We start from the raw sequence: 13,047 nt of genomic DNA on the forward strand, positions 1-13,047 counted from the left end.
ATTTGAAGGGATCCATATTTTCTCCAGAAAACTTTCCAAATCAAGTCTTTAAGTACATTCAATTTTAACAGTCATTCCACACATAACTGTATAGGAAAAATCTATATTGATGTCCAGTCTGGTGTAAATATAACAAGCAAAGGACACTTGTTCCCAGGATCATATTTCTTTTAGTTTCCACACTGATGTATTAACCTCACCTGACAACCACCTGCAAAGCATGGGCACACCTGGAGACTTCTGATCTTGATGGTTCTCTGCTGATGGGGTTTGCTTCCTCAGTCATCTGCAAAGCTTGGAAGCAGTGCCGACATCTTTAAGTGCACAGACACCAAGACATGGACACCTTTCTGTCACCTGCAGATATGATTCCCATGCATGGCTGGTGTCTCCATCTCCTGAGAAATCCCCATCCAACACAAGGGGCTGTTAACTCAGGGAGGAGGCACAGATGTCACAGAAAAGTGGGGGACTCTTCACTGATATGGACAGAGACCATCAGTATCTGAGGTAAGAAGTTAATGGCACTAAAACAACCACATTAATGAAAATGGATTGCCTGTCCTGGACATCATTGGAATCTAAAAATCTGGAGCCTAAAGAAATTGTAGAAAATGTGTTCGTAGTCCTGAAGGCATGTGCCAAGAGGATAAATGCTGAGTTAGCTGAATAGACTTCAAATAGAGATCAGAAAGCTAGATAGTAGATAGATGATAAGTGGATAGGTGATGGATGATAGAGGGTAGATAGATGATAGATAGATAATACTTTTATGTTATATTAAAGTCATTATAGAGGATTCAAATCATTTTGAATGTATTATAATGAATTTACCCACTATTGGCAATATTTTTTAAAAGACCATAATTTCATATGGAAAAGAATATTTGACACCAACTTTAGATATACAAAATAAATAATTATGACTTCAATATTTTGTGAATACAGCTTCCACATGGGGTAACACATGCCTGCTTGTAGATTCCTCCTCCCTCTGGGGCTTTGGCTTCCATTCCCATTTGTTCCCAGGGTCTCCCTTCCCAGGATGTCCTGAGCTCTGGGGTGTGCAGGGACAAGAGCTCTGTCCTGGATCTGGACCATCGTCCCTCTGGCCTAACATTTACAGCTCCTTCCAGGCCCTTGCTCAACCACCAGGCTTCTGCCCACCAGGCTCCCTCCCTGCATCCACCACCTGCCAGCTTCCTTCTGGACTCTTCCATTCATTTCCTGTGGATTTAACAACAGTTTATTAGGTTGGCAGGTCTCCTAATAATAATTCACATTGAGGAAAGAACTGTATAGGTAAAACATGACAGACTCTCTCCACAATAGCCTTGAGTTCATTCCCATGATGTTATTATTTTGCACCCCATCTCAGCCCCTTGACCCCACAGTCTTGCCTTAGAAACTGTCACTTTCATGAACTGAACTATATCTGTCCCCCCTACACAACTGGTCCATCCTATCTATCTACTCTATATGGTCATCAGACAACCACCAAGCTAAGAAGGAACACAATACAGAGTGTGAAGACATAAGTATTTATAGAAATAATTTTATAAAATTTTATCTAATAATCAAAGTAATGAGATATTTACAGAAGTAACTTAAATATGGTAAATGACCATGTTTATTATAAGATTCTATGAGTTTAGATGAACATAATCAAGTTACAGGACAACCGAGTAACCACAGGTCAAAGAAATGTATCATTCTCAGGTGTATCCAAACCCTTTCCTTTGCACACCAATCAGTTTCCTATCTCTCCCTTTCTCTCTGGGCCTCGCGTGTTCTCTGTCTCAAAAATAAATAAACACTACAAAATAAAGATACGTACAGGTCAGTGATATTTAATGGAGAACCCAGAAATAATCCCCTTCATCTTTGGTCAACTGAATTTTGACAGGAGCAGACAACATGACATTGGGGAGCAAATGGTCTTTTTAATAAAGGGTGCTAGACAGCTGGCTATCCATGTGCAGAGGAATGAAATTGCGTCCATATCTCACACCATATACAAACATCAAATCAAAATGGATCAACAGTTTAAATGTAAAATTATGACCTCTGGAAGCAATATATCGAGATAAATCTTCATGACCATTGGGTTTAGCAATGCTGTTAGAGATGACACCAAAGCACAAGCAAGGAAAGAAAAGTAGATAAATTTAGTTTTCTCAACATTAGAAACCTTTGTACACCAGAAGATGCTATCCCCAAAGTGAAAAGCCAAAGCCTAATGGAAGACAATATTTGCACAGTATTTGTCCGGTAAGAGCCTGTTATGCAGAATGTATAAAAAGTTTTTACAACTCATCAACAAAAACACAACCCAATTTTTAATATGGACAAAGGATTTGGATATATCTTTCCCCAGTGCAATCAAACAAATGGTGAATACCACTTGAAAAGATATTAAACATCAATAGTCCTTATGGAAATGGAGATTTAAAACACAGTGAGATACCCTTTTACACGCACTAAAAATGCTCTAATCAATACAACTATAAAATAACAAATGTTGGTAAAGATGTTGAGAAATTGGAACCCTTCAACCTTGCTTGTGGAAATGTAAAGTGGTGGAGACTATGTGTAAAAGAGTTTGGCAATTCCCCCCCCCCAAAAAAAAGATAAAAACATAGAATTACCATATGGCCCAACAATACAACTCCTAGATGTATAACTCGAAGAATTGAAAACAGTTGTTTAAACAAAGTGCATGTGCACATACATAGCAGTACTGTTCACAATAGCCACATTGTAGAAACTATGCAAATGCCTATCGGTGTGTGAATGGATAAACAACCTGGGGCAGACCCTTAAACAGGAATATTCTGTCATACAAAGAAATAAAGTAAAATGTTGTGGCTGTAGAGAATACTGGTTTCTCAGAAAGCTATCACAGGACTCCACATCTGCACTTACATCTGGAACTTTAAAGCAAAGCCTTGAGCAGGTATTCATGTTCCCGTATTCATAGCAGCTTCTTCACAACAGCCAAAAGATGGAAGCAACCCAAGTAACTATTCACAGGTGAGTAAATAAACAAAATGTAGTATATACACAATGGAATATAATTCAGCCTTCAAAAGGAAGAGAGTTCTGACACACACCTGCACACCGACTGAACTTGGCAGTCATTAATTGCTGAGTGAAATGAGCCAGTGACAGAAGGAAAATACACTATGGTTCCACTTAAGTGAGGTGTCCAGAAAAGTCATACTCAGAGACACCAAGTAGAATGTGGCTGTAGGGGCTGAGGGGAAAGGGGAATTGGGATTTAGGGTTTAATAGATACAGAGTTTCCCTAGGGGAACATGACAACGTTCTGGAGACGGATGTACAACAGTGTGAATGCAGTTAATGCCAGACAACTGTATGCTTAAAGTGACTTACGTGGTAAGTGTTATGTTACACACATTTAATCAGAATTTAAAAAGGAAGGACTGATACACGTCACAACATGGGTGAATGCAGAAAACATCCTCAGTGACAGAAGCCATCCAGAAAAGGCCACTCAGGAACCATCTTGCTCTTTTTTTTTTTTTTTAACATTTATTATTTATTGTTGAAAAAGAGAGACAGAGACAGGTCATGATAGGGGGAGGGGTTAGCAAGAGGGAGACACAGAATCTCAAGCAATCTGTAGGCTCTGAGCTGTTAGCACACAGCCAGAAGCAGGTGCTCGGAACCCATCAACTTGGAGATCATGACCTGAAGTGAACTCGGCCTTTAGCAGACTGAGACCCCAGGCGCCCCAGGAACCACCTTGCTCTTGAAATCCCCCCAGGTTACACAGATAGGGGAAAGTCTCAGGAGCACTTCCCCAAAAGAAGCCAGATCAGATTGGGAAAAGACATTTTACAGTGGGGCAGGTGGAGATACTTGAAGTGGGCCTGTGGTCTGGATTCTAATGTGGAAACGCAGGGATTTCCTCATTTGGGGTTCTGTGGTGGTTTCTCGGGAGGGCGTCCCCGTTTGTGTTAAAACGCACCAGAGTATCTCATGTAAAGTGGCAAACGTGGTAAAGAAACGAGCGTCCAGGTAAAGTGTATTTGCGCTGCCGTGACACGTTCACTGCACGTCTGAAATCACAGAGTAAGGTACTCCTCGAAACAACAGTGTCAGCCCCACACGATAGAAGGAAGAGAGAGGTCAAACGCTGTGACCTAGGCCCATGCCCAGACCCAGCTCACCCAGGCGGAGAGGCCACGGGCCCTGCAGGAGGCAGCACGTGAGCCAGAGGAACGTGGGAGGGTTCTATTGGTGGCCACGTGTCTTGGGTGCAGCGGAAGCAGTGGGATTTGGAATTCCGGTTGTCCACAAAATGCCACTAAGAAGCTGTTAGAACTGCGAAAACCAATGAAGGGACATCTCACGGAAGTGGACTCGGGAGGCGGGGAGGGGAGGCTGGAAGGCGGAGCCCACCACCCAGGTCAAGCTGGGGAACAACCCACAGCTACAGACCCAAGATTGGAACCATCCGCAGAGAGAAGCCCCAGGCTCAGGCCCCACCAGGGGAAGCTGTGCCCTGCGGCCCCTACAGGAAACCCAAGGCGCCTGCAGCTGGGCCCGGGAGGCGCCTGCTCCCCTGCAGCCCTGCTTTCCTCCTGCGGACTTCGCTTCAAAACCACGCTCCCAACTTCCTCTTCTCCGCGAAACAGCGTTCCTCTCCGTGTGCTCCCCGCTCGGCCGCGGTTTTGCCACAGCTTGCTGGGCCCGGATGGCAATTCTCCGCTACTCCTGAAGAAACCCACTTTGGCTGGTAACATAACTGGCGGCGTTATTTCCAAGGGCAACGGAAGGAGCAACGAGGACACTCGCAGGATAGGAGAGCAGCACACACACACCACGTGCACGTCTGCACGCTCCTGACGACCCGTCGGAAAGAGAAAGGAAGAGACGGTGCCATTTGCAAGCGCGGCGGAAGGAACGACGTGCCCCAGAGGAAATCTGAGCAAGGAGGTGGCAGGCCTGCTGTCCCAGGACAGGGCACTGGGGACAGAAAGGGAGGAAGACGCACGGGGGCGGAGAGCTGCTCTGTGCTCCTGGCCGCGGAGGAACCGCCCCTGTGAGCACGTCTGTCCTGCCCGGAGCCATCTGCAGCTCCGGGGTGTCGCCCAGAAGTCCCCACGGCGCCGTCGCAGGCTCGGGAGGGACACCCCGCCCCGCGCGGAGGCCGAAGGGACCCGCGAGGCCAGAGCGGCGGGAGTGCGAGCTCCGCCAGGGGAGCCCGCTCCTGGACCGCGAACCGCATGAGGCAGCGGCGGGAACCGAGTGGGCGCGGAGCAGGAAGACGGCCGCGCGGCCCCGCCGCCCGGCGCCGGTGAGGTAAGCCCCGCGGGGGACACAGTGTCACCGCGCACGAAGCCGCGCCGGGTCCTTTCCCCCCAGGGTCTGGCGAACAGCGCCCCCCTCAGCCTCCAGGTTCCGGAAGCTCCTCTTCCCGGGGCCTGGCTTTCTCCTCGCCTGCTCCTCCCTTGGCGGGAGCTGAGGGGACCGGGTTGTTGTCAGTGTGGACGCGGGGCCACGTCCCTCTGAATCCTCCACAGCGGGTCCTGACGAAACCGGGTTCTTGTCGGTGTGGACACGGGCCCTCATCCCCCCGAAGTCTCCACAGAAGGTCCTGTGGAGACCGGGTCCTTGTCAGTGTGGACGCGGGGCCACGTCCCCCTGAATGCTCCACAGTGGGCCCTAGGAGACCGGGTTCTTGTCAGTGTGGACGCAGGGCCACGTCCCCGTGAATCCTCCACAACGGGTCCTGAAGAAACCGGGTTCTTGTCGGTGTGGACACGGGCCCTCATCCCCCCCCCCCCCCCGATGTCTCCACAGAAGGTCCTGTGGAGACCGGGTTGTTGTCAGTGTGGACGCGGGGTCACGTCCCCCTGAATCCTCCACAGTGGGCCCTAGGAGTCCGGGTTGTTGTCAGTGTGGACGCGGGGCCACTTCCCCCTGAATCCTCCACAGTGGGTCCTGAGGAAACCGGGTTCTTGTCCGTGTACGCCGGGTCATGTACCCCTGAATCCGCCACCGCTGGTCCTGAGGAGACCGGGTTCTTGTCAGTGTGGACGCAGGGCCACGTCCCCGAGTGTGGACGCAGGGCCACGTCCCCCTGAATCCTCCACAGTGGGTTCTGAGGAGACCGGGTTCTTGTCTGTGTGGACGCAAGCCCAGGTCCTCCCGAATCCTGCACAGCGGTCCCTGACGAAACCGGGTTCTTGTCGGTGTGGACACGGGCCCTCGTCTCCCCGAAGTCTCCACAGCGGGACCTGATGAGACCGGATTCTTGTCGGTTTGGACGCGGGCCCTCGTCTTCCCGAATCCTCCACAGCGGGTCCTGTGGAGGCTGAGTTCTTGTCAGTGTGGACGCAGGGCCACGTCCCTCTGAATCCTCCACAGTGGGTCCTGAGGAGACTGGGTCCTTGTCTGTGTGGACGCCGGCCCGGGTCCTCCTGAATCCTCCACAGCGGGTCCTGACGAAACCGAGTTCTTTTCGGTGTGGACCTGGGCCCTCGTCCTCTGGAATCCTCCACAGGGGGTCCTGATGAAACCGGTTCTTATCAGCATGGATGCATGCCCTCCTCCGCCGGAAGTCTCCACAGTGGGTCCTGAGATCAGGTTCTTGTCACCTGGACAGGAACCTATGTCGTCCTCTTCCCCCACTGTGCATGTAATGGCACAGACTTAAGGTCAGAGTGGTCCTTCATGAAGAGCTCCTTAGATGGTGTTGTCAAGGGCCTCTCCTCCAGGTTGGAAATGGTCAAGGATCTGGGCACATGACACAAGGCAAAAACAAAAAACAAAAACCCCACACTCCTTGAATTGTCCCCATTCTATCTTAGAGGTGGATTGGGTCTCTCCCAGTGGGCCTGTGCTGCCATGCCATAAAAATCCAAGTCCCAGGAATCAGAGCTTCTTTCTTCCTACCTCTGTGGGCTCTGGGGGCTTGGGGAGCGTCTTCCTCAGAGCCTTCCCCCTTTTTTTTTTGATGTGTCTCCTGCCCTGTGCCTTGGTGTGCTTGTCATGGTCTTTTGATAGAGTGAAAAGTCTGGAGGCTCCTCTAGGGTGTCTCTGTAAACAGGCTGTGGATACTTTGAGTTTTTCAGTGAATGATGACTTTGGCGGTCTTGGACCAATCCAGTCACCTGCAGCATGTCAAGTGCTGTAAGCAACAGCTTGGAGCCAATGATGAAGACCCACAAAAGCCAATCAATGTCCTTGTCTCCCTCCCTTTGGACAAATGATTCCAGGAAGCCTTGCATTTCCATGATGGTATAGTGCCTGTCACCATTTCTGTCTCTCACGCTGGTCCTTGGACATGTAGGTGTAGTGGATCGTGACAGGGAAAATCTGGGATAGAAGTTATTTCTTCCCAGAGTTGTGTTCTGTGGCCTCCCACACTGAGGTGTCCCACCCAATACCTGACAGGTGGGGAGCCATTGGCGACAGCAGCGAGGATTGCAGCCACTAGGGGGAGCTTGCCTCGGCCAAGACCTCCACCCTGGGTGCCATGATGCTCCTTGTAGATTTGCCTCCATCACTAGCTAGGGCTGGCTAATCAAGCACAACACCATGGTGCTGGCCGCAACACAGTGGACCAACCAGCTGGTGTCTTCTTCGACACTAATCTAGGAACACTGTCCTCGGTGTCCACCTCCTTTGGAGGTGAATAGGAAGTACACACCCCTGTACCCCCAGACTGGTGCCTGCTTGTTGGTCTCTGCAGGGAGTCTGACCTTTTATGGCACTGATAATTTAGGGTGAGGGTTTCTGGCATCACCTGGCATAAGCCCAAATCAAAGCTACAGAAGAACAGCAAGCACCAGCTCCTTCCCACAGCAGCTGAGACGTGAGGGTGAGGAATGAGTGAGGCATTCTTAGGTCTAAGGCATTGTAGGGGGGCATCAGCTAGGCTCCCAATCCCATCCGTGGGGATAAATATATTGTGGGACCTCAGCTTCTGGACTGAATTAAGAACATGTAGACTGTGACCTGCTGAAGGAAGTGGCAACAGCAAGTCACAGTGGGTGACAGGCAGCTCCCTAGGTATCTGAGCTCTCGTTTGGGGTACATGAGATGTGTGGGCCCCTTGTGACTGAAGGTGGGGTTTCAGTACACCCCCAACAAAGGAAATGGAAGCACAGGATTTATGACTTACAGAGCCCAGAACAAGAGGGCACAAGGACCCAGGGAAGGGCAGGCCTCCATCCCACATTCGCCATGATCAGGACATAGAAAACAGGGTAGCAAGTACAGGATTTCTTGGGAGCGGATGGGGCTGAATTCACTAACTTTCACAGGCTCACCTCTGTGTTATTCTAGAAGGTGCTTGGGAAACCAAAGTGGGAACCCTAGGCAGATTCTTATCTACGGTTAAACTCACTGAAATGTAGGCAAGAGAAAGAGAGCAGGGATTTACCTTTCCCGGTCTCCCTCTGGATGCCAGAGTCATCCATAGACACTTGTGCCTACCTTTCTGATTGATGTATGGGGTGCTCCTTTCAGCTTCATGGTCTCAGTCTCCCACATTTGGAAATTTGCTCTCCAGAGAGGCATAGCTTGCGCTAGTGGAACCTAATGCCAGTCCCCTTCCCTCACAGCCCGCAGACACGCCCGTGTGGACAGGCAGTATGGGTGGGTGGTAGCCCTCCATTATCCTGAGCCCACATGGGACTGGGGGAAGACAGATTACCTGGAGAATGAGAAACTTTTCAGTCCACAACAGCGTAGTTTTGGAGAAAACTCATGAAGTTGCCAATAAAGGAGCTTGTGTCAACTTCTCTTAATTCTGGAACCAGACACTTCTGCTCAAGACACAGCTCTGACTCAGGTCCTCTTCCCAGAAACTAAGGCTCAGTTTGGGCTCTTACAGGCTTAAAAACTACATAAAAGCCAGAAGCATGCAGTTTTCAAGTTTTATTTCAGAGTGCTGGTCGGTGACCCATGAGAGACCTGGTGTCAGAGCTGTGATGTGCCTGAGGACCCCTGTGTCTCCCGCAGACCCTTGGAAACATGGATGTCAGCTGTGCCGCCTCAATACTGTATTTTTACAGATGCACCAGATGCATTGTCTATAGTTGTTCAGGGGTCTGGAGGCTAAATTATGGATTGTCTTCTCCAAAAATCTCTTCCTTAACTTTCTCTGTGTTTATAGTTCTGACATTTCCAGAAACAACAAAGAGGAATGCAGCTATTATGGCGTAAATGTGACCAAAACCCACTCTGAGATATACCATGGATTCATGACTTTGCCTGACTGGCTGAATTCTTCTGGGAGGGGTCCACAGTCTGTGCTCCCACCAGTGCCTTGTCCGTGCACCATGGAGGATCCCAGCCTGTGTGGCAGTGGCAGTTCCTGTTATGGTTGCACATCCCTCTGTGACTGCATTTCTCTGGGATACAGTCATAATTCAGCTGAGCCCCACTGCCAGTGCAGTAGGTATCCCGACAGAACTATCCAGAAGCACAGGAAGTACCAGTTCTCACATGAGGAATCTGGGTTGTTCCTGTGCTACGCTGTGAATCCAGCCCCAGACATCAGAACCCTGGATCTCAGACAGATGGAATCCAACATGTTCTTGCAGCTGAGGGAGATGTGTGACATTCCTACACTGCAGCCTTCCACAAGGCACGCCAGTATGGGAACAGGTTCAGCGTTGACTTCCCTGGCGTGTTCTGCGGTGTCCATGTCGGCTGCCTTTGTGATTTATGGTATAGCAGACATCTTCACCTTTCCCAGAATTTCTGCCAAAGCTTTCTTGGCAGTGAATAGTGAGGTCAGTGCAGTTTCCATGATAGCAGCAGCCCTCTTCAGTGCACCCGGTTCCATCTTGCATATGGAAGTCACAGGGTATGCCAAGGTCACCCCATGGCAGAACTCTGGAAGATCACGTATATTTTGAATTGGTCTGCAGGGTGTCCAAGCAGCGGAGTTGGGGCAGTCTGTATAGCCTCTGCCTGTATTACATTTGCCCCCAGGGGTTCAGATACAATCATGCATACAGCCTAGATTGCTGTAGCACTGGTTGAATGAGCCGCAGTCACACTGCTTTCCTGGATCCACTATGTAGTTTCCATAATGATAGTGGGTCAGGCTTTTATTTAAATGTACCATTTCAGTGTTGAACATGCACTTGCCTGTTCCACAATTCATTATGTGCTGCATATGAATGAAGGAACAGTTACTGAAAGCTTCCATTATACCAGTTAGTTGGGTCCTAAGGCAGCTGGACCTTTTTTGGCAAGCACATTCATCAGTGTCAATGCACAAGCCACAATTTCTTGCCATCTGATGTGTTGGTATGACAGAAAAGAGTAAATAATGTCTGCCTAAATAACCCAGAATGATGGCATATAAGCCATTGGTGGATGGCATATAGAATATACAACTGGACTGCCATGAACCTCATGGGGCCCATCTCAAATCACATTAAGGGTGAATGTGTTTTAAGAAATCGAAACTACTTTCACTCATACTATTGAAGAGGAAAAAAAAGGGGCTCTGATGTAACACATAATTGCCTGTGTGAGCTTGATGTCTCTCACTATAAATGACCATGAAACCAATAACTTACATCAATAGCATGAAATATTGACTCAATTAAGCTAACTAGCTTTATTAGGAATTGGGCACTTTTTTCCACGTGGTTAACACACTATACATTGTTTTGAAACTGAAAAAAGCCCTTTGAAAATTCTGTGATGGGATGAACAGAACTTACTAGAGATCCTTGGGGCTGCACTGGCATTTCCTTGAGGAACAGGGGGTCCCCTGTCCTCCTTATATCCCAGGTTATAAGTAGGTCCCATTGCACAGATGTCTGCGACTATGTGAGAAACAAAGTGTTCAAACCATTGGAAATCACCGAGGGGTCTCATATCATAGGCAAGTAAATCCAACTTCATGATATCTTCAAGGCTGCCAAAGCCTGTGTCAATTGTGACCATTGAAAAAGGAATCTCCTCGAGGTAGCTGAGGTAGTAACAGTCTGGAGGCATGAAGGGGTAGTCCACCTGCAAGGCTCCCTGAGCATCCTGAGTCATCATCAGCAGAGTCTGGACCAAAAGAGTTTCTTGTGCCGCATGTACATAACATGTGTCTTGCCCCAAAACGCAGGCTATAGGACAGACAACCAGGCATCTGAATGCCTTTGCTGTGGTGCGGCTCCTTCTTGGGAATTACCACCTCAGAGGAGATGTAGCGCCATGAGGGATGCCCTTGAGAACCCTGCACAGGAGCCAGCACTGCCCAGAGTGCAAAGAGCAAGAGGGGCGCCCTCAGGGTGACCTGGCCCTCTGCCAGCCTCATGCCCCTGCTCAGAGACATCTGCCAATGAGAATGGATAAATGGAGGATCCTCAGCAAAGCCAGGTCTAGACCATCAGACAGAATAGAGGGCTGTGCCAGGTGGCCAGCACCCTGCACCTGGGGGCCCCCTGTGGGGTTCGGCAACAGTCCCAGGGTGTGGCATGGGTGACCCTGCACATCAGTTCGGCTGGGGTGGATGTGGGAGGGGCAGGTGGGCCATGGTCAAGAGTGGTCACATGGACATGGGTAGGGATTTGGACCCAGAGGCATGGCTCTAGTCAACACCTTCAATCTTTACTGAAGCTACTTGCATATGGGCTATGCAGTTATAACACCCTGAACTTCTCTACCAATTCCATGTCCTGTGGTACTGCTGGCTCACTTTCTTTGGATGACTACTTTTTCTCATTACAGAGACCACTGCTTTTGCTTCCTTGTGATGCGGAGGCAAACATTGTCAATTTTACCTTTAGGGGTGATGCTAAAAATCTCTTTGTAGTGTTGTGTGTCTTATTCTCCTTGGCTATTAGTTTGCAAGCCATTTGATCCTTTTGGTTTTTGCTTTGAAGGTTCCTCTGAGTTCACTGAGGAAAACATTTGTCAGTATTGTGAGTGATGATTGGTGAACTACAAGGTTGTATTTTAGTATTTTCTTATGCCAGCTGGGGAGAACAGAAAGTACTGCTGACCATGTGTGAGCCCCAGGGGTTTTCTCCTCTAATCCCTTATGGGGGTTCTTTCCTGGCCTTTGGCAGTCTCCTCCCATGTAGTTTGGTTCCCTCTTCAGCTGGAGATGGAGGGGAGTTGAGGTTACTTTGGCAGCTTGCACCATGGAGTCTGCCCATGATCAAAAGATGGTATTGACCATGGCACTGCCTTGCTTGTTTAAGTACCCTCTACTGCTTTAAAACGCCCTGGGTCAGGGAGAAACCTCAGAGGTGACGTTTGGACAAGAGTTTGCCTTCTCCCCAGTGGCTGGCCTTCTGAATATAGCTCAAATTCCTTTGCCACCCAAACTAAAACTTTGAACATTGACCTTTCCAGTAACAGGCAGCTGAATTTGGGTTTTGATAACAATGAAATGGAGAGTGAAATGGCAGTTTCCAGGGCCTGGCAGGGAGGGTCAATGTGGACTAGATCTCAAGGGCTATGATTTTGTGTTATGCAAGATGACAAGTTTTAAAGGGGTCTCCACATCATTACCCCTGTAATTATCAATACTGTAATGTATGGTTAAAATTTTGTGAAGAGTGTGGGTCTCCTTTTCAGTGAGATCTTACCACAATATAAAAGTGGAAGACACGAGTTTTGCTTCTCACACAACAGTGTGCTGAACTGCATGGACACACTCTACTGATAATTTGAAAACAATTAAAAAAAACTTATATGTTTTGAAAACTAACCCTGAGGATATGTCATTTACAGATATCTTCTTCCATTCCATAGGTTGCTTTTTTGTTTTGTTGATTGTTTCCTTCACTGTGCAGAAGCTTGCTATTTTGAGGCAGTCTCTCTCTCTATATAATTTTCTTGTATTATATTAATGTAAATTCAATCTGTTAACATACAGCGTAGTACTCATTTTAGGGGTAGAATGTAGAGAACCATCGCATACATATAACACCCAGTTCTCATTTCACCCAGTGCCCTCCTTAATGGCCACATGCCATTTAGCCCACCTCCCCCACTTCCCCTCAGTTTGTTCTCTGTATTTAAGAGTGTCTTCTGGTTTCCTCCCTC

The 13,047-nt window shown here is 48.5% G+C and overlaps 1 pseudogene; it reads right to left on the reverse strand.

Moving 5' to 3' along the window:
- Positions 1 to 8,853: 8,853 nt before the first annotated feature.
- Positions 8,854 to 11,326, reverse strand: LOC144616515 (disintegrin and metalloproteinase domain-containing protein 21-like; annotated as a pseudogene).
- Positions 11,327 to 13,047: the final 1,721 nt, after the last annotated feature.

The sequence above is a fragment of the Panthera onca genome, chromosome B3 (assembly GCF_046562875.1).
Source record: "Panthera onca isolate mPanOnc1 chromosome B3, mPanOnc1 haplotype 2, whole genome shotgun sequence".
In the NCBI taxonomy this organism is placed as follows: domain Eukaryota; kingdom Metazoa; phylum Chordata; class Mammalia; order Carnivora; family Felidae; genus Panthera; species Panthera onca.